At 38.1% G+C, this 25636-nt stretch overlaps 1 pseudogene; it reads right to left on the bottom strand.

Annotated features, from left to right (window-relative positions):
- Nucleotides 1-5800: 5800 nt before the first annotated feature.
- On the bottom strand, nucleotides 5801-6724 carry LOC124523464 (developmentally-regulated GTP-binding protein 1-like; annotated as a pseudogene).
- Between the last annotated feature and the right edge of the window lie 18912 nt (nucleotides 6725-25636).

A 25636-nucleotide genomic window follows, 5' to 3' on the forward strand; every position in this document is an offset into this window, starting at 1 on the left:
CAAGCTTTCGGTTAATTTAGGGTAAGTGTTCTCTCTGGCTAGACATAAAAGAGCTCAAATGTTTCTTGTAGACATCCCATGATCAAGGTGAAATCAGTCTTAGAACAAAACTGACATGGTAGGTGGGGGGTGGAGAAAACAGTACACCAATCACAAATTCTTTCTGCCTCTGGATTTCTGTTTCTGCGAGTCAATTATGTTCTTACTGTTCTAGGTTTCGCTCCTCAGAGCTAATGCTCATGCTACTGCCCCCGTGGACCAGCAGCATTACTAGGGTCTGGGAGCTTGTTGGAAGTAAAGACTCTAAGGACCCATCCTAGACCAACAAAATGACGATCTATATTTTATCGAGAATCTCCAAGTCATTAGCAGACATCAAAATTTCAGAAGTATTTCTATAGGAATGGCTCTCTGCAATGTGGTGTGTGGATCCCTGGGGATTTCCAGGGTCTTTCTGTAACATCTGTGAGGTCGAACATGATTTCATAGTTATAATAAGACATGATTTGCCCTACCTACAGTACCTACTATTATATAGTCTTCATAGTCCTAGTGAGAAATAATGCAGAAGGGACTTTTTCTCCCTCTTTACTCTATAGTGGGCTTCTGGTTTTTAGCATATTTTTCTCTTTCTTCTTATGCCAATGATGTGATGAGACTTAGAAGAGCCCACTCTTAGTCCGTGGAGTTTAGGTGTGGATGACCGCCTGTCCTTACTGCTCTCTTAGCAGGTATGGAGAGATAACCTAACTTTGGCCAATTAAGTCATTTAATTCTCTTGGCCACAGTGATGGATTCAGAAATCGGCATATGACCCTATGACCCACGTTGGTGCACTCAGAAGAAACGCCAACATTGTTTTTTGTTGTTGTTGTTGTTGGTTTTTTGTTGTTGTTGTTTTTTGGCAATATTGGGAACAAAACTCTCTCCTTATCTTATTTTCTTTATAAAAGGATGGTATAGGCTAACATTGCCAGGAGCTCCCTTTGGAGATGGCTTCTCTGTTATAGCCAAGTATTGAATTTAGGTCTAAAATAATTTTGCTTAGAATCTTGAAGCATCTGCTGTGTTACTGAATGCTGAATCTATCTTGTGAAACAAAGGCAAGGTATAACATTAACTAGAATCTTGGAAGTTTACCAGTTCACATTAATTTCCTTCCAGATACTGGTATTGATTTTTATTCATCTTTGGAATTGATGATATTGAAACCGTTATTTCCCCCTTTATTTTCATGAGTTTTTGAGTGAAGTTTGGGTAGGTTTTATGAATATCAAAAACCAGATAAAAGTTTAAAATTTTTTTTAAATGTTTATTTATTTTTTAAGGAGAGAGAGAGAGAGAGAGAGAGAGAGAGAGACAGAGTGTGAGCAGGGGAGGGGCAGAGAGAGAGGGAGACACAGAATCCAAAGCAGGTTCCAGGCTGTCAACACAGAGCCTGATGTGGGGTTCAAACCCATGAACCATGAGATTATGACCTGAACCAAAGTCAGATGCTTAACTGACCAAGCCACTCAGACACCCCTCAAAAACCAGATACATTTTTTTGAATGTTTATTTTTTGAGAGAGAGAGAGAGACAGAGAGAGAGAAAGAGAGAGAGAGGGAGTGTGAGTGGGGGAGGAGCAGAGAGAGAGGAAGACACAGAATCTGAAGCAGGCTCCAGGCTCCAAGCTTTCAGCCCAGAGTCCAATGCGGGGCTTGAACTCATGAACCGCGAGATCATGACCTGAGCCAAAGTCAGACACTTAACCAACTGAGCCACCAAATTGCCCCTATTTATCTTTTTAATTCTCAATACCTAGCACACTGTTTGTTTCACACTCATTGCTGAAATGAAAAAGGAATATAGTCATTGTAACTTCAAATCCTTCTTTCACTACACTGAGTTAATATGTTAATTCTGCAAGGAGTTGAAAACATTTTTTCAAGGTTGACATCCTATTATCTTACAAGGATCCTCAACTATACTTTCATTTCTAAAGCTTCAAAGAATCTTATGAAAAACCTTACAGAAAAATGTTCCTTTAATTTAATGTTTATTGAGTACCTAATATATGCCGGGCCTTACCTTGGTTGAACAAGATACAATCCATCATCTCCACACTCAGAAAGATCCTATTTAGTGGTAAGATGGACATAAACATACTTTTAACTTGTGTTATAAGGGCAGCAGATGCAAAACCCAGAGTGATACGCTTTATCTGTGAAGATCAGAGAAGTGCCATTGAAGTGCCTGACAAGCAGAGATGGGGAGATACTTTGTTAAAGATTTTTTATTTATTTTTGAGAGAGAGAGAGTGTGTGAGAGGGAGAGGGGCAGAGAGAGACAGAGAGAGAATCCCAAGCAGGCTCTAAGCTGTCAGCACAGAGCCCCATGTGGTGCTTGATCTCACGAAACATGAGATCATGACCTGAGCTGAAATCAAGAGTCAGACGCTTAACTGACTGAGCCACCCAGGTGCCTGAGATGCGGGATGTTAATAGGCAAAAGAAAGGCATTTTCAGATGCATTAGTATTTGATGCATCAATATTTGGGGGGGACTGTAAACAGTTTAGAATTGTTTGAAAGAGGGATGGTAAGAGATGAGACTAAAGAGAAAGGCTGAATTCGGATCAAGAAGGCTATGTTTGGGGTGTCTGGGTGGCTCAGTCGGTTGAGCGTCCGACTTTGGTTCAGGTCATGATCTTGCGGTTTGTGAGTTCGAGCCACGCTTCGGGCCCTGTGCTGACAGCTCAGAGCCTAGAGCCTGCTTCGGGTTCTGTGTCTCCTCCTCTCTCTGCCCCTCCCCTGCTCATGCTCTGTCTCTCTCTCTCTGTCAAAAATAAATAAACATTTAAAAAAATTTTAAAAAGAAAGACTGTTTGCCATATCATTCAGCTGATCAGTGCTACTCACTTTTAAAGAAAATCCACTTGAAAAATATACAAATCCCTCCTGAAATAATTAGAGATTATAGTGTCCTGTGCATTCCGCTTTCTGTGGGAATCATTTATACAGACAACGGGGAGCCTTTAAAATGTCTTGCAGAAAACAGGGAAACACCCTGGAGACAACGGACAGGTGGATCAGCTGATAGACTTGAAAGGTGGATTTAAGGCAGTGGCTGTGTGAGAGGAAGGGCACTTTAAAAATAATTATTTCATGGGGCGCCTGGATGGCGCAGTCGGTTAAGCGTCCGACTTCAGCCAGATCACAATCTTGCGGTCCGTGAGTTCGAGCCCCGCGTCGGGCTCTGGGCTGATGGCTCAGAGCCTGGAGCCTGTTTCCGATTCTGTGTCTCCCTCTCTCTCTGCCCCTCCCCTGTTCATGCTCTGTCTCTCTCTGTCCCAAAAATAAATAAACGTTGAAAAAAAAATTTAAAAAAAAAATAAAAAAAATAATTATTTCTTGGGGTTTCATGGACATAACCAGTGGAATTTAGAACTGATACTATATGTTATTTAACTTTACAAATATGGAGGCTATTTTATAGCCCCTTTAGAGAATGTATTTATAAATATATGAAATAGAGAGGAAGGGGTTACAGCCTCATAAACTGAAATCATGAATTTGTAGCTTTCTTTGAGACTCTTGACAAAAGATACCCACTCACTCCTTCACTTTAGATTCAATGTCATATTCATGCATAGTTTTAAACTCTTGGAAATAGCCTGAGGTCTGTTGGTTGCAATTTTATACAGATAATATTAAATTAGTTTTGGTGACCCTGACTGTGACCTTTCCTAAATATCTTCTGCCTTTGATGTCTTTACCTTCATTGTAATTTGCATTTTTGGTTTTATAACTTGGTTAGAGTAATACTTTTCAAAATCTTTTACATCATGACACATCTAAAAATAATATATGAATACAGTACATGAAAGGCAACAGATAAGCCTGCTTGCCTTAGGAGACCACAAGCACCAGCCAACCATACTTTGTTAGATCACTTGACACTGAAGAGAATTGCTCTCTGCTCAGACCCCATAGCCCGTTTGCGCTGGTTGGAAGGCTCTGGGTTATGGAACGGAACATAAAATCTCGTGACTATGGGATGCATACCTGCATTGTTTAACAAGTATTGTGATGGCATTGGACATATCATATAGCAAAAATACCAACTGGCTCAAGGGACAGTTGCTAGTGGCCACATAGGGATCTTGCAACCTGGTGTGCATAACTCAGGACGACCTGCAATCATTACAGAAAACATGACTGAAAGCACATATTTGATTGATGAAGGTTCAGGAGCATTTGATAGGATATTATAAGTATCCAATTCTTTTAGTTCATAAACAAGGACACTTGAGACTAAAGGAATTATGTGTCTTGACTTGAATAGAGGTTAAATGACTGGAATGTAAGCTTTATGAAGTCAGGGCAGTTGTGTTAACCGCGACATCCTATTGCTTAGTAGAGTTCATAGCACATGCAAGAAGTTTTCTGAAATGTTGAGTGCATGAGTGAATGAATTGGCCAGGGTCACACAGGTAATGAGAGCTAAGATGAGAATTACAATCTTCCATATCCCAGCTCAATGATTTGGTCCACTGTGTATTAGACTATGTCACCCTTGTTATCAATGCTCTATGAATAAATCATTATGTGGCACAAGGCACAAAAGGTCATGAACACATTCTAGAAATGAATATTTTAAGGACTCACCTTTTCTTCTGTTTTGTAACAGTTCCTACCCATCATATTCACAGATCAAATATGAAATATTTGGATTGCCAAAAAGCTTATACTTAACATATTTCTATAAACATAGTTAGAAGCAACAAAGTTGCTGTTATATGGACTTCCACAACATTTTTCCCCCTTTGGTGGTTATAATATTTCGTCATTTTCTTTTTTTTTTTTTTTAACATTTATTTATTTTTGAGACAGAGAGAGACAGAGCATGAACGGGGGAGGGGCAGAGAGAGAGGGAGACAGAATCTGAAACAGGCTCCAGGCTCTGAGCAGTCAGCACAGAGCCCGACGTGGGGCTCGAAGTCACATACCGCGAGATGGTGACCTGAGCTGAAGTCGGACGCTTAACGGACTGAGCCACCCAGGCGCCCCAATGTTTCGTCATTTTCTTCAGCAACAGGACATATTGAGATCTGTCTTTATTTCCCATTATTCAAATGATGAAAGGTAAAATTTTAAATAAGTAATTACTGATGTGTCCTCTTTGCACTAAAATCAAAATGAGCACTGTCGCTGAAAGCTTATGTCACTCATGAATTCATTAAACATTCATTAACCTCACCTCAGGTATAGGTGTCCTTGTTTACATATTTCAGATTTGCATACACATGCCCTGAACAAGATTTCAAAAATGTTTATGACCCAATGGCTGCCTTAATTATGAATCCCCAGGTAGATATTTGTGAAATCCCCACCCAATGTGGCTTTTTCCCCCTCTACCAGGTCCTTTATGCAGTTCAATATACAAGATAACACTAAGATAAAACAAGTTTTCTCTTTTTTTTTTTAGTTTATTTATTTATTTTGAGAGAGAGACAGAGAGCACAAGGGGGAGATGGGCAGAGAGAGAGGGATAGAGAATCTCAAGCAGGCTCCAGGCTGTCAGCATGGAGCCCGATGCAAGGCTCGATCTCACGAATGTGAGATCATGACCTGAGCAGAAAACAAGAACCAGATACTTAACTGACTGAGCCACCCAGGTGCCCCCAAAACAAGTGAAGTTTCTTGTGGGTGCCTCCATCTTCCTTGTGGCTGCCAAAGCCAGAAGAGACCTGGAGTAGAATGCTTAGTCATGGGGAAAGCTGCTGTGCTTGGCTTGGCAGATGGGGAAAGGAGAAGGGTTCAATTCTTCACAACCTGAACGGCATCCTCATTCTCCAATGTATGGTATTATCCCACTTTTTGAGAATTGTGTTTCACAGAGAGACCCCCCCCCCAGACCAAAAGATATTTAAATTCTTTGATAAGGCTTTTGTGATTATTCATGTAGAAATCTTCCATGTGATCCTGGGGGAAGGCAGCACCACTGGAGATATGTAATCGAGCAACTGGGCTATGGGTTTCGTGTAAATCCTCACTAGTTTTTGTTAGTACCAGATATTTTCCAACAGGTTGCCAAAATTGCATCAGCGATGGGCAGAGATGATGCACAGTGAGGCCCCTTATAGATGATAACCGATTCTTCAATGGAGACCTGATCAATCTTATTTGACGCATAGATACAGCCGATATAAACTCTGTTTCCTTCTACCGCACCAACGAGGTCCTCTACTGTGGCATCGCTATGCAGAGCCACACCGGCCTTATTAATTTTGTATTCAACCAGAATGCTCTTCACAATTTCAGCATCCAGCTCACTCTGAGAGCAAGTGGCTGTGAGATGAATGCCTCCCTTATCCTTCTTTTTAAAGCCAATGTAAGCAGGGTTGTTGTTCAAGTGAATACTAAAGCCTTCCAACTTGTTTTCAATTATCTTCTTATGTTCCAACGGTTTCAGAACACCAGGAACCAATCAGGATCAAGTTATATGCTCAGGCCACTGCAATGACTTCCTCTACTTTTCCCCATTCTTGGTACCCTCACTGATAACTGGGAGATTCAGGAGCTGGATCTTGGCACCTTTGTATCTGATGACACCAGGAACTATAGGTGGTGAGAGTAGTGAATTCAGGCTGTCATTTGTAATATAAGTAGTGTTGACTTCTCCTGGGATAGAAAATCTACAAACCCAATTTGAGCATCACTTAATCCTGGCCACATCAACATCTTCTCCCAGCCTTCTATCGCGAGCTTTTGGAGTAATGTGTTCTCTAAAGCTTAGAAAGACTTCATCAGGCATAGGCGGTGTATTGTGACCTTGTTTTTCTTGAATCTAAGCCATCTTGGCTTCAAGATCCGTGATCTTGATTCAGGTGCTGCTCCTGGTGGCAAATCCCAGGGGATGCGGTAGTCTCTATACTGCTTCCCATCAAACACCTGGTGCAGAGCAGCCACACCCATCAGGTGTTAATGCAGTACCTGCACATAGGCGAGTACTTCCTACTTCTAGAGAGAGTTCTACCTGTGAGGCTTACGGAGCCACACAGCATGAAGCATTCTCCTCTCCCCCCAGCCAACTCCCCATTTTTTAAAGTTTTTGTTGTTGTGTGGGTGTCATTTCTTTATTGGGGAAGGGAATGAGTCATTCACTACGTACCTCTGTGCTGGCCCCTAGGTGCACACAGGTGGCCAAACTCTGCATACTGAATAAAACAAAGCAGAAAGACAAGTTTATTGCAACAGTTTTGACCTGCAAACTGGGAAACTGAAGCCTACCCAGAGGTATGAGTTCCGAGTTGCTCACAGACTAAAGGGTTTTAATAAGGCAAAATGCAGAATATATTTGGCTTTTTCAGAATGATTGCCTGATGGTTTTCTTCCTTATTTGGATCAGGGTAGTGGAGTCAATGCAACAAGGAAGTCCAAAGATGTTGTTAACAGACGTGGTGTTGGGGGATTGGCTGGCATCCTTTGCTGATTTCTAAGAAGAGCTGTAAATTTCTGTAACTTAGGTAAGTCTGTTTTGTTTTTCTTTAATGAGACTATACAGCCCAGTTCCATTTTGTCTTTAATATACGTGACTCCATTTTTGTTTTGGTTCTATAGTATACATATGTGTACATACACATCTGCAGTACGCCAGAGCTCTGGTGGGTTGGGGACGTCAAGCTCTTTTACAAGAGGGTATTATTAGAAAGAGCTGATTCTAATAGATGGGAAGCTGCAGCTCCACCCTGGTGGGAAGCCATCTCTGTCTTCATGCCCAGGTGGAGCTAATAACACTGGGGGGTTCGTGGGGGTGGGGGTAGCTGAACAGTGAAAGGACCTTGGGTGGACAGAACAGCCTCCAACCCTCCCACTCTGCCAGGACTGGTAGCCAGGACTCATCCTACCTCAAGGTAGGTCACTGGACTCTGCAGGGACAGGGCTTGGAAGACCTTGAATGCTCCATGGGACCACTCCTTGGGCCCTTCTCCATACCATACTTGTCAGAGTTCATGACTCTTCATCTCTCATGATAATTTATATCGATCAAATGTTTGCAGGTGAGGAATGATAAATTGAATTGTTGATTATAATAATTAATAGCAACTTGGCAGAGTGCTGTGAATTATACTGTTGTCCCTTTCACCCCTTCTCCACCTAGGCTCTAGTGTATGAGAAAGTGGACGCCAAAGTGGTGATTTAGCAATTGCCACATTAGTTGTGATTTTTGAGACATTATAGAAAAAAGGAGAGGTTACAGAATTTAGAGTAGGAAAAAACTAACAATTTGGTTTTTTTTTTTAAAGGTTTTATCTGAAAATTGTGGGTCATTCAATTTGTAGTTGATACTAGAGAAGAGTCTGAATTTTGTTATGAAAGGGATGATATATTCACAGAGAGAAAAGGGTGTATTGATTAGTAGGAGTTACTATGTGGTGATTTAGAATAAACTTTGTTGAAAAAACCTTAATTTCAGGATTTGGAAGGGTTTGGCTGGTATACCAGAAACAACATGTTCTTAACTAATCACTTACAGTTTTTTAGGGCATGCTTGGAGGCAAAATAGAGACCTGCAGACAAATGATTCTGGAGATGAGTAAGCTTTTAGCTTGTTATAACAATGTAACAGAAGATTCCTACATGGAAGTTGCAAAAATAATTGGCACATTTCTGTTTGAAATTTATTAATGACTTAGAACACAGAGAAATACATAAAACTAATCAACATTCATCTAGCAGTTCACAATTAATAGCTCATGTAATCTGGGATAGAATCAGAATTCAGAAGTATCTCTATGACTTGGAAATAATGGGCTCAATTCAATAAGAAAGTATTTATGTGAAATGTCCAAAATAGATGAATTCATAGAGGCAGAAAGTAGATTGATGGTTGCTAGGGCCTGGGGGAAGTGGGGAAAGGGAATGATTACTAATGAATTGTTTCTTTTTGGAGTGATGAAATGTTTTGGAATTAATTAAGGGTAATGGTTGCATATTTTGTGAATATACTAAGGCCTACTAAGTGTACACTTTGAAAGGGTGAATTTTATAACTAGTTATATCTCAAAGTTTGAAAAGACATGTATGGCTAATAAACTGGGAATAGAACAAAAACTTACGAAAAACAGAAAGAAACTAAATATAGTAAGGAGGTTTTATCTTGCACATGTAGCCAGGTAAAGCTAGTTGCATTCCCATTAACTTATGCATTAAAAATGAACAATAATAAGAGTATATTATCCCCATTATTGTTTAGCATTGTTTTAGATATTCTAACCAGGACGTATGTTTTAAACACTCTAACATGATATATGTCATATTTAAATACCAGAAAACAGAAGGCAATGTTATACTCAGTGCAGATGATTTGATTGTCTACATAGAACACAGAAAAGAATTAAAACATTCATTTTCATTTTATTTTATTTAAGTTTAGCTGACAATGTTCCATTAGTTTCAGGTGTATAACATAGTGATTTGAGAACCCTATACGTTGTGTTGTGCTCACCACAAGGATAGCTACCATACGACACTATCACAATACCATTGACTGTATCCCTTAGTTTAGCTTTCATCCCCATGACTTCTTCATTCAAAATGAAAACATTTAAATTTGAAATTGAAAGAATTCAAAAAGGTAGATGGATAAAAAAAGAATTGTTTAAAAAAATCAACGGCTTTCCTATATGTTATAAACAAACTAACATAACAGAAAATTAAATGGAAAAGAGAGCTCATTCACAATAACAGTCTAAATAATAAAATACTCAGGATTTAAATTAATAAGAGATGTGCAAAGAAGAATTCTTTCATGGGTCTCAGAGATGGGCAATTGTAGGAAATTGATGAAAACGATGTCATGGTAGAGAACTTTAGGTAGAGAAAATCTTTTTTTGGGTAGAGAGTCCAAAACTTCCATCAGATTTTCAAATGGCTTTAAGAAACAAGAAGGTTTATATATCATTATCCACAAAGCATCAGTGTCTGTAATAGTGTAATAAGAATACACTGAGGAATAAGTAGAAGAGTAACTTGCTAGACAAATGAGTTGGAATTTGACGGATAAATGTAACCATATAGAAAATTTAAAAATTATGAAGTAGTATAAGTATTTGTTTTGTGATAAAGGTGACCTCTAAAATAATAGAAAAAATGAATTATTAAACACATGCTTTTAAAGAAAAAAGATAATTATTTAGAAAAAAATAAATGTATTTTCTATTTCTTTCCAAATACAAAATTTCAGATTTATTAAAGAGTTTACATAAATAAAAGTTAAATCTTAAAAAAAAGTATTAGAAGAAAATTTAGGTTAATTTTTATGTAATGTATGTCTTGAAGAAGGCCTCAAACCATTATTAAGAAATGAATGTTCGGGGCGCCTGGGTGGCGCAGTCGGCTAAGCGTCCGACTTCAGCCAGGTCACGATCTCGCTGTCCGTGAGTTCGAGCCCCGCGTCGGGCTCTGGGCTGATGGCTCAGAGCCTGGAGCCTGTTTCCGATTCTGTGTCTCCCTCTCTCTCTGCCCTTCCCCCGTTCATGCTCTGTCTCTCTCTGTCCCAAAAATAAATAAAAAAAAAAGAAAAAGAAATGAATGTTCTTCTGAGTACCGGAAAATATAGGAACTTTATGTAGAGTATAAAAGGCAAATAACAAATTGGAAAAAGCATGGCAATATATATGACAAGGTTTAATGTACTTAATACGCAAAACTCTAAAAACTTCTAAGAGAGATCAAAAGAAAAGTGATCAAAGGCCAAGAAAAAAGCAATGTCTAAGAAGAAATACAAATAATCAGTAGACATATAAAATGTTCAAATGTACAATTGGTCAAAGAAGTTCAAGTTTAAATAGCAGTAATATAGCACTGGCTAATATTAAGAAGTCTGATAATAACCCAGTCTTTAAGGCTGGAGTTAGGAAATAGGCTTTTCTATTCACAGACTGGTGATCAGGGTCAAAAATTGCCATCACGTTTCTAAATGGCAGTTTGCCAATATCTACCAAAAGCCTTAAAAATGGGGCTAAACTTGGGGCACCTGGGTGGCTCAGTTGGTTGAGCGTCGGACTCTTAATTTCCGCACAGGTTGTGATCTCATTGTTTGTGAGACTGAACCCCACGTGCTATCAGCACAGAGCCTGCTTGGGATTCTCTCTCTCTCTGCCCCTACCCTGCTTGTGCACGTGCTCTCTCTGTCTCTTAAAATAAATAAACTTTAAAAAATAAAAATTAAAAAAAAATTGTGGGTAAACTTTGACCCAGTAATCACTGTTCTCAAAATGTTTCCTAGGGAAATGATTATGTAAATACTCACAAATGTATATTTGAGAAATGTCTCTGCAGCATTTTTTTTATAACGGTGGCAATTTTAAACAGTATTAAGTAGGTTACATGAATTATGGCTGTGGCAACAGTAGTTTCCCAAAATATTTGCAAAAAATATTCCCAGTCCAGGGGTGCCTGGGTGGCTCGCTCAGTTAAGTGACCAACTCTGTATCTCACCTCAGGTCTTGATCTCAGGGTCATGAATTCAAGCCCTGTGTTGATCTTCATGCTGCGTGTGAAGTCTATTTAAACAACAACAACAAAATTCCAGTCCCGTTCGCTCTTCCTTAACCTTGTCTCTCCCCCATTTACAGTTTGAATCTGTTTTGCCTTGCCCTGAACCTAGGTAGGACTTTGTGGCTCTCTCACTGAATAGAATATGATGAAAGTGATGTTTAAAGGCAGTATCTGGCTCTCTTTTGGAATTTTCTTCCTCAAAACCCAGTCCATTGTGTTTCCATATTGTGAGGAAGCCCCGCCTCCAGGGCAAGGTCACCTGTGGGCATTCTAGTGGCATCTAGTGTTCATGTAAGCGAATGAGATTTCAGATGAAACCAGCCTCCAGCCTTTGAGCCACTACAGCTGATTCAGAGTAGAGAGAGAGAGAAGTCTGCTGAGCTCTTTCAAACTGCAGATATGTGAGCAAAAGAACAATTGTTTACAGTCACTTCATTTTGAACTGGTTTGTTACATGGCTATCTTACCTTGGACAGTATTGTTACATCTAAAACCTGCATATTGTGAAGCCATTTCACATGAAAGAATACGGGAATAAATATCTTAAAAATTTAAAGATATTTACAAAGTTGCAACTTGGAAAAAGTTCATAAGATCATAAGAATATATATACATATATAAATATATAATTACATTTTGTATGCATGTGCAAAAAATGCACATAAATATTCAACCAGCATATGTATGCATAGAAGAGGTTGGTAAGATATTTACCAAAATGGAAATGCTGGTTTTCTTCAAATGTTTGGAATGAAGGGATGATTTATACTTAATTTTTATTCTTACTCATCTTGCTTACTTGCTATATTTTCTAATTTTTCTTAAAGTGGATATCGATCATTTGTTAAATAAAGATGGAACAAGTTTGGACTTAAATTAGTTAACTGATGAAGTATAAAATATAGAGGAACCTGGCTCAATAGCTGTTCATTAAAAAAAAAAAAAAAGACAGGAGTTTTAGTTGATTACAAGTTCAAAATCAGTCAACAGTGTGCTGTAACTGCCAAAATGTTTAATGGAAAATCAGGTAGCAATTACCAAGTTTGAGAGTCCAAAGGATCAGAGACAATAGTCCTATTATATGACTTTGAGGCACCCCAGTTTAAGGACAGAAACTGCATTTCTTCCAGAAGAGACTGACCTGGATGATGGTAAGTTCTGGAACAAGGTTATAAGAGGGACAGTAGAAACAATAGGGAATCCTGTTATGCTAGAAAAGAAACAAACAGGGGTGCCTGGGTGGCTCAGTGGGTTGAGTGTCCAACTCTTGGTTTTGGCTCAGGCTTGGTTCATGAGTTCAAGCCTCACATCAGGCTCTGTGCTGATGGCTTGGAGCCTGCTTGGGATTCCGTTGCCTCTCTCTGACCCACCCCCACTTCTCTCTCTCAAAAATAAATAAACATTAAAAAATATATAGGAAAAGAAACAAACACAATTGGTACAGGTCTGGAAAAGTGGGGCTGACTTCATCTGGATAATTTTAGAGAGCAAGAATTAAAGACATTGAGACAGATTTGGCTCAGTTGAAGAACACACTTTCAGTTAAATTGAGATATTCCAAAACTGACCAAAGAATGTAGTGAATCCTTGTCTCTGGTGTTGAGGTCCCTGGATGTCAGGACGTTTAGCTAACTCTCTATTTCATGGTTTGGGTAGGGGAGGGTCTAGCTGGATATCATCTAAAGTCCCGTCCCTGCCAAAATCTATAAAAGTCTCAGTCATAGCATCAGAGCCCCAACAATACACTCTCGGGGCAATATTCTGTAAAGTCACTCCTTAGCTTACCTTTTCCTAACAGGCTAGTTTTCTGGATTCCCACTGTCTGCTAATTAGCACAGCTGAGCCAAGTTTGGCAGTGATTTTTCTCAGAATTAAGGACTCCTACTTCTGAAGATGATGTGTGTTTTAATTAAGTCTCCTCATTAAAACTTTCTAGCTTTGATTGTCAGTGTCTGTCTCCATGCAGCACATAATAGATATTTGCCCATTTCTTATGTAATCTGATTAATGTAGACAGCTCATCTTAGTCACTCAGCCCCACAAAGTGAATTTTAAGCCTTTTTTTTTTTTCCAGATAGGCTGAGTATAGATCTGTTTCTTATATACTTCCTTTAAGTGGGGTTCCTGACACACCTTAAAACTCTAGTTAGCTACAAATACAAGATTTTATCAAGTTCGTTGAAGGAAAAAAGATGTATTTTCTTCTTTCTCTACCAGCAGTTATGAGAAACCAATTAAATGGAACATTTGAAAGAAAAATACATTTTTTTTTATTAAGAAAGAAGAAAATACAGAAACTCTATGGGTTTTGTTAAGACCCATGCAATTTTCCTGTGATGAGAATCCCTGCCCTCTCACTCATGTTTAGCTAGCACTGGTGGATTTCAGGAGGTCTGTATTTATAATAAAGTGTCAACCTACCTTACTTTGCTAAAGCATAGACACAGGTCTCTACATACTTGATATTTGGACCAAATGGTCTTGCTTCCATTACCTCCTTCCGTAGCTCTCCTTTGATCTCGAAAACAGGAGGTCATGAGTGGATTGTGATATTAAGAGCATGTTCCCAGAAAATACAAGGTTCTAGTCTCTTGACTTTCATCTAGATACATTAAAATAACTGGACCCAGCATATGGAACTGAAAGGGGATTTTATCGTATCTACAAAATAATTAAATTTTATTTGTTAAACTATATCTAAAATAAATTTAGGCAGCTCAGAATAATATAATTCAAACAATCTTACATAATAGCAGAGAAACTCTGTGTATAAAATTCAGGAGAAAATAAAGATACAGTGTATAAAATAAAGATACATTCTAGATCTTTAAATATTATATACATTAGAGATATTTAAATATTCCATTTACTAGAAATGGTGTCTCTGTAGAATATATCTAATTAAACAAAGAATTTCTGTGGAAATATAAAAAGACAAATTCCTACTTAGAAGATAAATAATAAGAAAAAAGAAGAGATATGTAAATGTATGGTATATCTGTCTTCACTAATCATTTGGAAAGCCTTTTCAGCAAAAAGTCACAGTGTAGACTATGTTCAGGTGATCTGTACTGTTTACTATCAGTCAAGATATAAATCACTTTCAGTTAAAATTGTTCCCAGAAATAATCCATGTATGGCTAACTTTTGCTTTACTAGTTGTAAAAATTCCTGAACTACTTGCCAAATTGGTGAAATGTCCTTTTCCTTGCAGGAAATTCCATATACTGATATATGGCATATATAATATATATACACGTGGTATATATAATGGTATATGGGCGAGGAGGACTTATCTTATGGGTCTCTTGAAAGGGACCCATTCAATAGGACTTATCGTTCAATTCCCACCAGTGAATTCTGTTCATTTGGTGGGCAGTCCTTGAATGCTATTACTTTTCATTGATCAAGCACCAAAGAAATTTTCATCTCACCATAAGACATATAGAAACAAAAACAAAAAATCCTCCCCCAAAATAAAGGAAAAAACCCCTACATTTTAACTTAATAATGTTCTCTAAGCGTGAAGGATTAGAAGATGAACATAGTAATAGAACCTGAAGTTCTCTTCATTTACCTAAAGTATGCCTTGATTGCTGAGTTTGGGAGAATCTCAAGTTTGGAAGTCAAATTTGTAATCATCACTAAGCATATGATGAGAAATCATGACTCTGTTTTCAGATCTTGTCACCTGCCTCTGACTTCTCTTCACCCTTACTCTTCTTCTAGCACAGGTTGTATGAATGGTTGAATGTGTGGGTTTTGGGTTATGATGACCTGGGTCCCATTCTAGCTCTATCACTTACCAGCATGTGAGTTGGACAAGTTGCTGAACATTCTTATGTTCTGGATTCTTGATCTTTAAAGTAGGGATAGTAATCCTGCCTCCTGATCTTGTGAAGATTAATAGACTAATGCTAGTAACAAGCTTAGTGAAAGGTCTTGTGGAGGCTATGGTTTGGGACTCAATGATGATAGCCACCACTGCCATTATTACTTTAACAGTGTTTGGTGTAAACAAAGGAAAGAAATAGCAAACCTCGCTCTTTGTACTGATTCTGTTTTCCACTAGTTTATGTGTTATTGAGCAGAAAATTTCTTTTCTGTGTGTTCTGTGGTTGCCGTTGTTCATTTGTATGCATTTCAGCATTTTTTGGGGGGGGAGAAAAATGTACCAGTCTTGAAGATTCAATACATGGAAGTGTCATCTTCCAGCCGTAGCCTGAAGAAACGATTCGAATTCACAGGAGGCAGGTGTCTGAAGTCTGGGAAAGTCATAAGACTTTCCTTATAGGCAAACCTTGGAGATACTGCAGATTTGGTTCCAGACTACCACGATAAAGTGAATATTGCAATAAAGTGAATCAAATGAGTGTTTTGGTTTCACAGTGCATATAAAAGTTATGTTTACACTGTACTGTAGCCTATTAAGTGGGCAATAGCATTATGTTTAAAAAAACAATGTGCATGCCTTAATTAAAAAATACTTTATGGCTAAAATTGCTAACCATCATCTGAGCTCTCAGCAAGTCATAATCACTGATCACAGATCATCATAAAAACATAGTAATGGTGAAACAGTTTGAAATATTGTGAGAATTATCAACAGAGAGACACAAAGTGAGGAAATGCTGTTGGGAAAAAAATGGTGCTTCCTTTTGGGATGAGCACTGGGTGTTGTATGGAAACCAATTTGTCAATAAATTTCATATATATATATATATATAAATGGTGCTTGCTCAACACAGGGTTATCACAAACCTTCCGTTTGTGAGAAATGGAATATCTCTGCAAGGCACAGTGAAGACAAATTCAAGAAAATGAAGTATGCTTGTATTTAGTGACACAAAATTTTCTCTGCCTAGTAAAAGCATTTCAAAGAAAACAAAAGAATAATTTGTCTCTTCTGAGGAAATAATTTATACATTATGACTTCTTTAGTTCCAAGAAAACACAAATGCCATTTGCAGCAAGATTAAGTGAAGAATCTAGGTTCAGCTAGAAACTTGTTGATAACATCAATGATTCCCGAACTTGGTAGTTCATCAAGATACTCTGGGAAGATTTTTTAAATAAGGACTTCTGTAAAATCATGATTCTTTGGGAGCTGGTGAGGGGCAGGAGGAGGTGGGAATGTGGTTACAGTGTGGCCTAGTGTGGATTTTGCACCCGAGGCAGGAGGGTATGGGAATACCAGACAAAGACTAAAGCTAAGAACATCTCAGATTCTGAGACCCATCGCACATCCTTCCTCTTGCTCTGATGCTCTGAGTTTATCCCAATTTCTTTGAATTTCCTCAGAAAGAAAATCTGACAAAGCTATAGACAGTTACTCAGTGGCCCAGTTGTGGTCATTAGTTTTGCAGCTGCCACCAACACATCTCTCCAAGGGTAAGAATCCTTAGGCTGTGAAGTATTTTGTCCCAGAGGCAGCATGAGAGACCAGGAGGCACAGGACCAGGAGTAGGCAAATGTCCTCTATGTCTGACCAGTGGACTCACGTGAGTAAAGTAGATGTAAGCATCTACTTTCAGGATGTCTACTTCACTCTGAGAAGATGGATGGGTTAGGGAGGGCTTAAAGGATTATTCTAACACAGAAGGCCCATCTATACAACCTCCCAAACTGTTAACCCTCTTTGGTGTTTTGAAGTCCCAATATGGCTTCCAAAGGAGATGGTTTCATAATTCTAAGACTGTTTGAAGTCAGAAGGCAGTTGAATGGCCTTTGTTCTGTGGTACTTGGAAAGAAGCTGTACTTCGTTTAGTTGTCCTTGTTTCAGTAAATGCAGGGGGATCATACGTTCTACTCTGCCTGGTGTTGGAGTGTGCAAAATGGTGACAATACTTTGCCGTAGCTCTCATGAAAAGGTGGAGTCTGGTTCCCCATTCCTTAAATCTAGGATTGGCTTTGTGGCCTTCTTTGACACATTGAATGTAGCAGAAATGATGAGTTACAGGCCGTATGATTTATGAACCTAGGCATCAAGAGGTCTTGTAGCTTCAACTTTTGTTGCTTGTAGACACCTGTTGCCACCATGTGAGTGAGCCAGCCTGATGGATAATGAGAGCTCAGTGACACATTTTGTGCAGTATCCCTGGGTGACAACAGCCAGACATAGAAATCTATAGTGATTCAAAGGCCATCTTAGATTATTCAGCCGACTGGAATGTGTTGCTACATGTGAGCTATTATTGTTAGCCTTTATCTCTCCAAATGATGTGATTTTTTTTTTTTACACCAGATACTATGTATTTAAAATGTATTTTTTTATAGGGATTAAGTGCTTTCCTTGCGGTTCAGGGTCCTTGCTTGCCTGTATTTATCTCAAAAATGAAAAAAGCATTGTCAATCCCACCCCATCCCTTTCTGCGTCTTGTGAGTTATTTCTTTGGTGAGTCTGATTGAGCTGAAGGCAAAATGGCAGTGGTGGCTCATCTTACTATAAGTCTTCTGTCATGTATTTCTTGTGTGTCAGAGTATAGTTTTGTTCTGTTTTCTTTTTCAGAAAAAAACCCACTCATTTTGAAACAAATAGACTAGTTTTTGCTTGTTTGTTTTACAGATGCTTTTCCTCTTTCAACTGAAACAATATCTTGGACTGATATCTCATCTTACCACCTGACTCTAGTTTGAAAATGATGAGACTTGCTCCTGATTTGATGTTGAATGATTACAAAACTATGATAATTTCAAAACTATTGGATTATGGGGATCGAAAAGCTAATGCTGTTTTCAAAGAAATACTTCTGAATATCAGTACTTGTAGATAGAGCACAATGTAGTTATTCTATTAATAAATAAAGTGACTAATGAAGCATCGTACAGCACAGTGAGAATACATTTCACAAGGGCCTTTTAAAATGATTGTATAAAACAATTCAAAGAAAAGGAGCCAAACTATGCTTTGTAATATATTTTTCCCAAAGGCATATTCATAACATTTATAAAATACATATTTTTTGTGTTGATAAGTTGCCCTAAACACCCTCTGTTGAACAGGCTGACCATGGGCAAGACTGTGACGTTGACAGTTTGGGCCTTGGCTTTCCTCCCTACAGTTGGCATCCCTTGCCAAGTGGAGGATAAATAACACACATTCAGGATAGGTCGTTTTCTCTCTCTCTCTCTCTCTCTCTCTCTCTCTTTTTAACTGAAAATGTAGCACGCACAGAGCAAAGCTTTCAGCAAGTATAATGTGTTTATAGTAAAATAATCTTCTTCCTACTGTAGATTCTTGGTTCCCCTGGAAGTAATGTCTGCAGAGCTTCCTTTATATGTCCTTCTTCTGCATATGCATACATATTGTATATACATATAAATGATGCTTATCTTAAGCATTAAGAATCTCTTGTCCTTCAAATGGTTCTCTCCTTTGGACAGCTGTCTTCACCTTTGTTTATCTCAGATGCCTCATCTATAATGTAATTAACCCAACTTCATAGAGTTAGTTTGGGATTAACTGGTTATTATTCATAAAGGCCCTGGAAGAGTATCTGGCACAAGGGAACCACTCTGTGTTAGCTGTTATCGTATTCACAGTTTTGCCCACCATCTTGCGTCATTGATTGACATAATTCTATTTTTATAGGGGTATTTAAATTTTGAATCCAAATGGTTTCATCTCAAAACAAAAGATCTATGGTAAAGACTGTAAGAAGCTTCACACGTAGAAAATTCTTACCAAGTTCAAGAGGCTTAAAAATCCTTTAGGCGTGAACTTAGAATATACAGTTTATTTACTACAGAGCAAAATTTACCTTTCGTTAGATGCCTTTGTTCTAATGCTAAATGCCAGAGGAAAATGAAGTCATATAGATAGGGACTTTCTTTGTCTTTCCTCATTTGTTCATTTATTCATTTAAAAATATATGTACTGTATACTTTATATCTGACACAAACCCAAGTGAATAAGAGGCAAATAAAATAATCACAGTTCCTATCATTGTGGAGTTTACAGGATAGTGGGGACAAAGTTTACCAGTGAAATATTTACATATATATTATAACAAAAGGTGAAATACAAGATGTATTTGTGTGTATATGTATCATCTAGTCCAGTATAGGGTGTGATGGAGGCCCCTTCAGTAGAATTTTGAAGGAAAAATATTTTGATCCAAGAATTTTATTTCAAGCCAATTTGTCATTCAATTCTGAAGGCAACTGAGAGTTATTTCCTATTATTGAAAGGTTTATGAGATATACCTCTCCTATACTTGCCTAAAACATACTGTTGGATGACATATTCCAGCAGAATCTCTTTCTCATTCTCTCCTTTTCTTGACAAAGCCCTACTTCTCGTCCATACAGAGATATGCAAAATCAATGTGGAATATGCACACAAATTTTTATTTACTTCATCTGATTTCTTACAAACTTGGGCTTGTGTTACTTTCTGCAACTGTACTTTTAGTTGCAGTGTGTATTGTTAATACTAATTTTAATTTTGTTAGGCTTGTAGTATTTCTATGAAAATAAAAACAATAATTTCAGTCCTCATAATTTATTTCTTCTTTCTCATATTGTTATATATTTTGATGTAAACCGTTCCTATTAGACAACATTCTGCAATGAATAAGTGTGTGCATCTATTTAATTTTTCACCTGTGCAAGTATATCTGAAAAATGTCAGATCTTGGATCGCTATGTCAGAGGTTTTGGTAATTTTGATAGTTATTGCCAAATTTCTGATAATAGTAATTGCCCCAATATATATCCTAATCAACAATATATGTAGATGCCTGTTTTCTCATCATCTTATGAATAGAATGTTTTCTTAACCTGTCAGTTTTTGCATATATGATAAGATAAAGTGGCATCTCAAAGTAGTTTAATTATATGTTTCTTACAGGTGAATTTGAACATCCGTTTATGTGTTTAAAAGTTACTTGTAAGGGCGCCTGGGTGGCTCAGTCGGTTGAGCCTCCGACTTCAGCTCAGGTCATGATCTCGCGGTTTGTGGGTTTGAGCCCCGCATCGGGCTCTGTGCTGAGGGCTCGGGGCCTGGAGCCTGCTTTGGATTCTGTGTCTCCCTCTCTCTCTGCTCCTCTCCTGCTCAAGCTCTGTCTCTCTCTCTCTCTCAAAAATGAATAAATATTTTTTTAAAGAAATGTTACTTGTATTTCCTTTCCATAACTTTTGCCTAATTTTCATTTTTAAAATTCATTTTTTATCAACTAATATATTCTAACAAGAGTAGTGCTTTGTGATAGAGCTACAAATATTTTTCCTGGGTTGCCTTTTGGGTTTATTTATGGTATTTCTTGACATGTAGAATGTGTGTGTGTGTGTGTGTGTGTGTGTGTGTGTGTGTGTGTTTTAATGTAGTGTAAGTTATCAATCTTTTCGTTGAGGACTCTGGCTTTTGAGTGATGGTTAGAACATCCTTTTCTATTCCAGGTTTATATGTGAAGTTTATATGTGAAACTCCATAGCTTTCTCCACTACTTTTATAGTTTTTCTTTACAATTACATTTTTGCTTATAATTATTTCTTGTGAAATATGTCAGAAAAGAATCTACCCTAATTTTACTTCAGACTTCTGGGGGGAACAGAAATCAGAGTCCAAGTCCCATGAAGTCAGTTGGGCTCTGGTATGTGCCTAGCTTTGAAGTCTCAGAGGATAAGCTAAAAGTGAGGGTGAAGTGTGTATAAAGAGGCCTAATGGAGACTGAAGTTAGCTCTGAAGCATTTCCAGTTCTGGGAGTAGATGAAGATAATCCCATGTTTATAGTGCCCCTGGCAGAAACATAAGATAAATAACTTCCGGAAGAAGCTAATGTCATCTTAGGCCCCAACTAAAATTAGTTACACAATCCATTTTGCAAATGCAATGTCTGGAACAAAATAAAAAATATCCGAGATATCAAGGCACATGAGAAAAGACTGATTGAAAGAAAACCAAAAAAAAAACCAAAAAAAAAAACAACAACAACAACAAAAAAACAAACAAAAAAAACCCCCAGGCAACAGAAACACTCATCAAAGAGCCTGAAATAACAAGTTTATTGGGCTAAAGCATAATTATTTTAGGACTAACAAATATGATAACCAAATTTAGACAAAAGTGGTAAAGATTTGACAGCATATTAGATCCAGATGAGGACAACATTTGTGAACTAATAATAGGTCAGAAGAAAATATCAGAATAAGCATGGACAAGTCAAGACTGAAAATAAGTAAGAGAGTGTATGGTACATGAGTGGAGCATCCGAATGTAAATAAGCTTGTTGAGAGAAAGAGAAGAGATGGTATGAGATATTAAGAAAAATATAAGAAAGGATGCTGTATTTTGTCAAATGCTTTTTCTGCATCTATTGAAAGGATCCTATGGTTCTTATCCTTTCCTTTGTTAATGTGGTGTATCATGTTGATTGATTTGCAAATATTGAACCAGCCCCGGCAACCCAGGAATGGATCCCACTTGATCATGGTGAATAATTCTTTTAATATACTGTTGAATTTGATTTGCTAGTATCTTGTTGAGAATTTTTGCCTCCAGATTCATCAGGGATATTGGCCTGTAATTCTCCTTTTTAGTGGGGTCTTTGTCTGATTTGGAATCAAGGTAATGCTGGCCTCATGGAATGAGTTTGAAAGATTTCCTTCCATTTCTATTATTAGGAACAGTTTGAAAAGAATAGGTTTTAACCTTGCTTTAAATGTCTGGTAGAATTCCCCTGGGAAGCCATCAGGAATGAAAAATAAGATAAAAACAGGGAGGGAGGCAAACTATAAGAGACTTTTAAATACAGAGAACAAACGGAGGGTTGCTGGAGGGGAGGTTAAATGGGTGACAAGCCTTAAGGAGGGCACTGTTTGGGATGAGCACTGGGTGTCATATGTAAGAGATAAATCATTGGGTTCTACTCCTGAAGCCAAGACTGCACTGGATGTTAACTAACTGGAATTTAAATTTAAAAAAAAACATGAAAAATATAAGTGTTATGCCCAGAATTCGTGATCCCCAAAGACCACTAGGGAGCCGAGTCCGATGCAAAAGCAAAAGAGCCTTTATTCGAGCTAGCTAGAGCTCAATCCCCTACCTGCACTGACGCAGCAGTGAGATACCAGGAAGAGAGGGCGAGTTTCAAAAGGACAAAGGTTTTATTGGGGCCTAGGGGCAGTTGGTGAGGTAATGGCTGTGGCCTCAGCCGATTGGCTGGGGAAGGGTCGGAGTCCTGTTAAGCAGGTCACTGGGCGTGTTTTGATCAGGAAGTTTGAACGGGTGAGCGGGAGGTTACTCAAGCGGAGGAGGCGTGGTCTAGGTGAAGGACATAGAACAAGATGGAGTTGGCGGCGGAGGCCCGCCGTTTCATAAGAAAATGTTATATGTAGCTGAATAAAAAAAAAGATGAATTTGAAAGTGGCGATGATCACAGGCAGGTGACTTCTTGCTAGAAAAATATGTGATCTCATAGATAATGAAATAGTAACTTCAAAATGCCAACTGAAAATCTCTTACTGAGAGAAAAATTTCTTTGAGGATGAAAGTTAAGTAAATGAATTTTTGAATGCACAATAACTGTGCATTTGCCATCAGTAACCCGGGCCCCAAAGAAAATGCTAAAAGGGTTTTATTCTGGCAAAGGAAAATTTTTTTCTGATAGAGATCAAAGATGCACGAGGAAATAAAAAACAATGGAAATAGAAACTATATGGTCAAACCACTTTAATCTCCATTATTATTTTAGCCTAAGTTTTATAATAGATCATTTCAGTCTGACATTTTTTTTTTTTTCATGAATTCTCCAGCAATTTCCTAAGAAGATCCTCAAGAAAGTTCACGGGAACAATAATTGACCAGGATATTGCTCAGTGTTGATCATTCTGGGTCACTTTTATCTAGCTTTTCTAGTATGTGTATTCAGCAAAAAATTTATGGAATTGAATATTTAAATATTATTGATATTTTTCTTTCCACGTTTTCCTATGGAGACTTCAGCTGTGCACCTATTGGCTCATTTTGCCTGTCTTTTGTATTTATTACATCTAATTCCCCTCAACTTTGTTTACTCCATTGCTTTATGTTGGATACTTAAATTTGTATTCTTTATGTCACCATATTTTCACCAGTTTCTCTTCTCCTTTGTGTTTCTTCAAAATTTGTCTTTTCTGTGATTGTTTGTATTCCTTCTACTTCTTTCCCAAATTCTAACAGCTCACACGTTATTTTCTCTGTTATCTCCACTTCCTTGCCCTGAGTTCTTGTATTTCCCCTTGGTGACTTGTTTCACAAAACAGATGGCTTCATTAAGTTGTTTTTTAATTGTGACAAAAGAACTGGTACAATTTTCATCTTATTTATGGTGAATGGAATGAGGTTTTTGGAGGGGTGGGGGGTTCAGAGTCTATAGACAAGAAAGAATTCTTTAGATGTCTTTGGTGCAAAAAAGGTGATTTTATTTTTTTTTTATTTTTATTTTTTTTTTTAAATTTTTTTTTCAACATTTATTTATTTTTGGGACAGAGAGAGACAGAGCATGAACGGGGGAGGGGCAGAGAGAGAGGGAGACACAGAATCAGAAACAGGCTCCAGGCTCTGAGCCATCAGCCCAGAGCCCGACGCGGGGCTCGAACTCCCGGACCGCGAGATCGTGACCTGGCTGAAGTCGGACGCTCAACCGACTGCGCCACCCAGGCGCCCCTAAAAATAAAGGTGATTTTATTAAAGCATGGGGACAACACCCATGGGCAGGAGGAACTGCCCTGGGACCATGAGGAGAGACTGATTATATACTTGGGACATGGGGGGAGGTAAGGTCCAGAGGAAGTTTCCAGTGAGATTTTCATATGCTAAAGAAGACTCCCAGGATAGTGGAGGCCTAGATATTGTCAAGCTAAGGTTGTTTTTCCCTCTAGCAAAGCATTAGCATTAAGACAGCAGGGAGTTCCTGGAGAAAGTTTTACTCTGCCAGCCTCAAGTATTTGCCAATGGGCTGCAGGTTATAAGAAAATGTATTCTATATGCCTTTTCCTTCTGCCTTTGTTTCCCACCTCAAATGGGAAATGTTGTCTATTGGTAGGTTTTGCCGCTGTGGCTCACATTTTTTATAGTGTCCTCTAAATACTTGATTCAGACCTACCATCCCTCCCTGATTTCTGGCCATTTTGTTGCCTTCTTATTTTTACCTGCCATCCAAAGTTCAAATATTTGTCCTGAGTTAGAAATTCACAATGCGAATTTTTGTGTAGGCTTTATTTGAGTTTTATCATCTCTTTTCCCATATTTATGGGGTTCGCATTGTGTGTCAGGCTTTGCACTAAGCTCTGTGGATATAAAAATGAACAGTAAAAGCAGGACTTCTGTTTTCATAGGGCTTATAAGATTAGTCGAGGAAAAAAAATTAAATAAGCAAGTTCAATACGGTGCATGCTAAGTATTATAAGAGAAGAAATGTAGGATACTGTGGAAACGCATTTTGATGATATTAAACATTTAGATTCTTCTAATGTGTTTTGCACAAGTCCTGTATTTTGAGGAGAGTCAAGGATTCTCCCAGTAGTGTTGAACATTTGAAAGAGGAAGTGATTCCTAGAGAAAGGAAGGTCTAAACTGAGATTCAGATCGAACTAAGAGGGATCTAAGTGGAAGTAACTGTTTCATAACAATATATAGAGATCAGAGAAAGAGCAAAAGAATATAACATGACAGATGAATGAGGTTCATTGATTTGTTTCATTTTATGAATCTATTTGATGAAGTTTTGGGGTGTTGGTGGAGTTTTGGGGTCCGGAGCCGACGGCCAAGAAAAAATTCTTGAAGATGTCTTTGGTGCAAAAAGGTGATTTTATTAAAGCAAGGGGACAGGACCCCTGGACAGAAAGAGCTGCACTGCAAGTGTTGGGGGGAGGGGGGTAACCGTTTTATGGAGCTGGGGGAGATAAAGTCAAGAGGGAGTTTCCAAAGAGACTTGCACATGCTTAAGACTTACTGGAGGGCTAGCTATCATCAAAGTAAGGTTGTTTTTTCCCTCTAGCAAAATATTAACATTAAGACAGTAGGGAGTTCCTGGACTTTAGGCCATTTATGGGATTGCCTTTTTCGGCTAAACATGTGGAGACTCATCAGTTTAACCTTTTTTTTTTTTT

This window comes from Lynx rufus, unplaced genomic scaffold, assembly GCF_022079265.1.
Source record: "Lynx rufus isolate CCGP_SWC_20201006 ecotype Redwood Valley unplaced genomic scaffold, mLynRuf1.p SCAF_4, whole genome shotgun sequence".
In the NCBI taxonomy this organism is placed as follows: domain Eukaryota; kingdom Metazoa; phylum Chordata; class Mammalia; order Carnivora; family Felidae; genus Lynx; species Lynx rufus.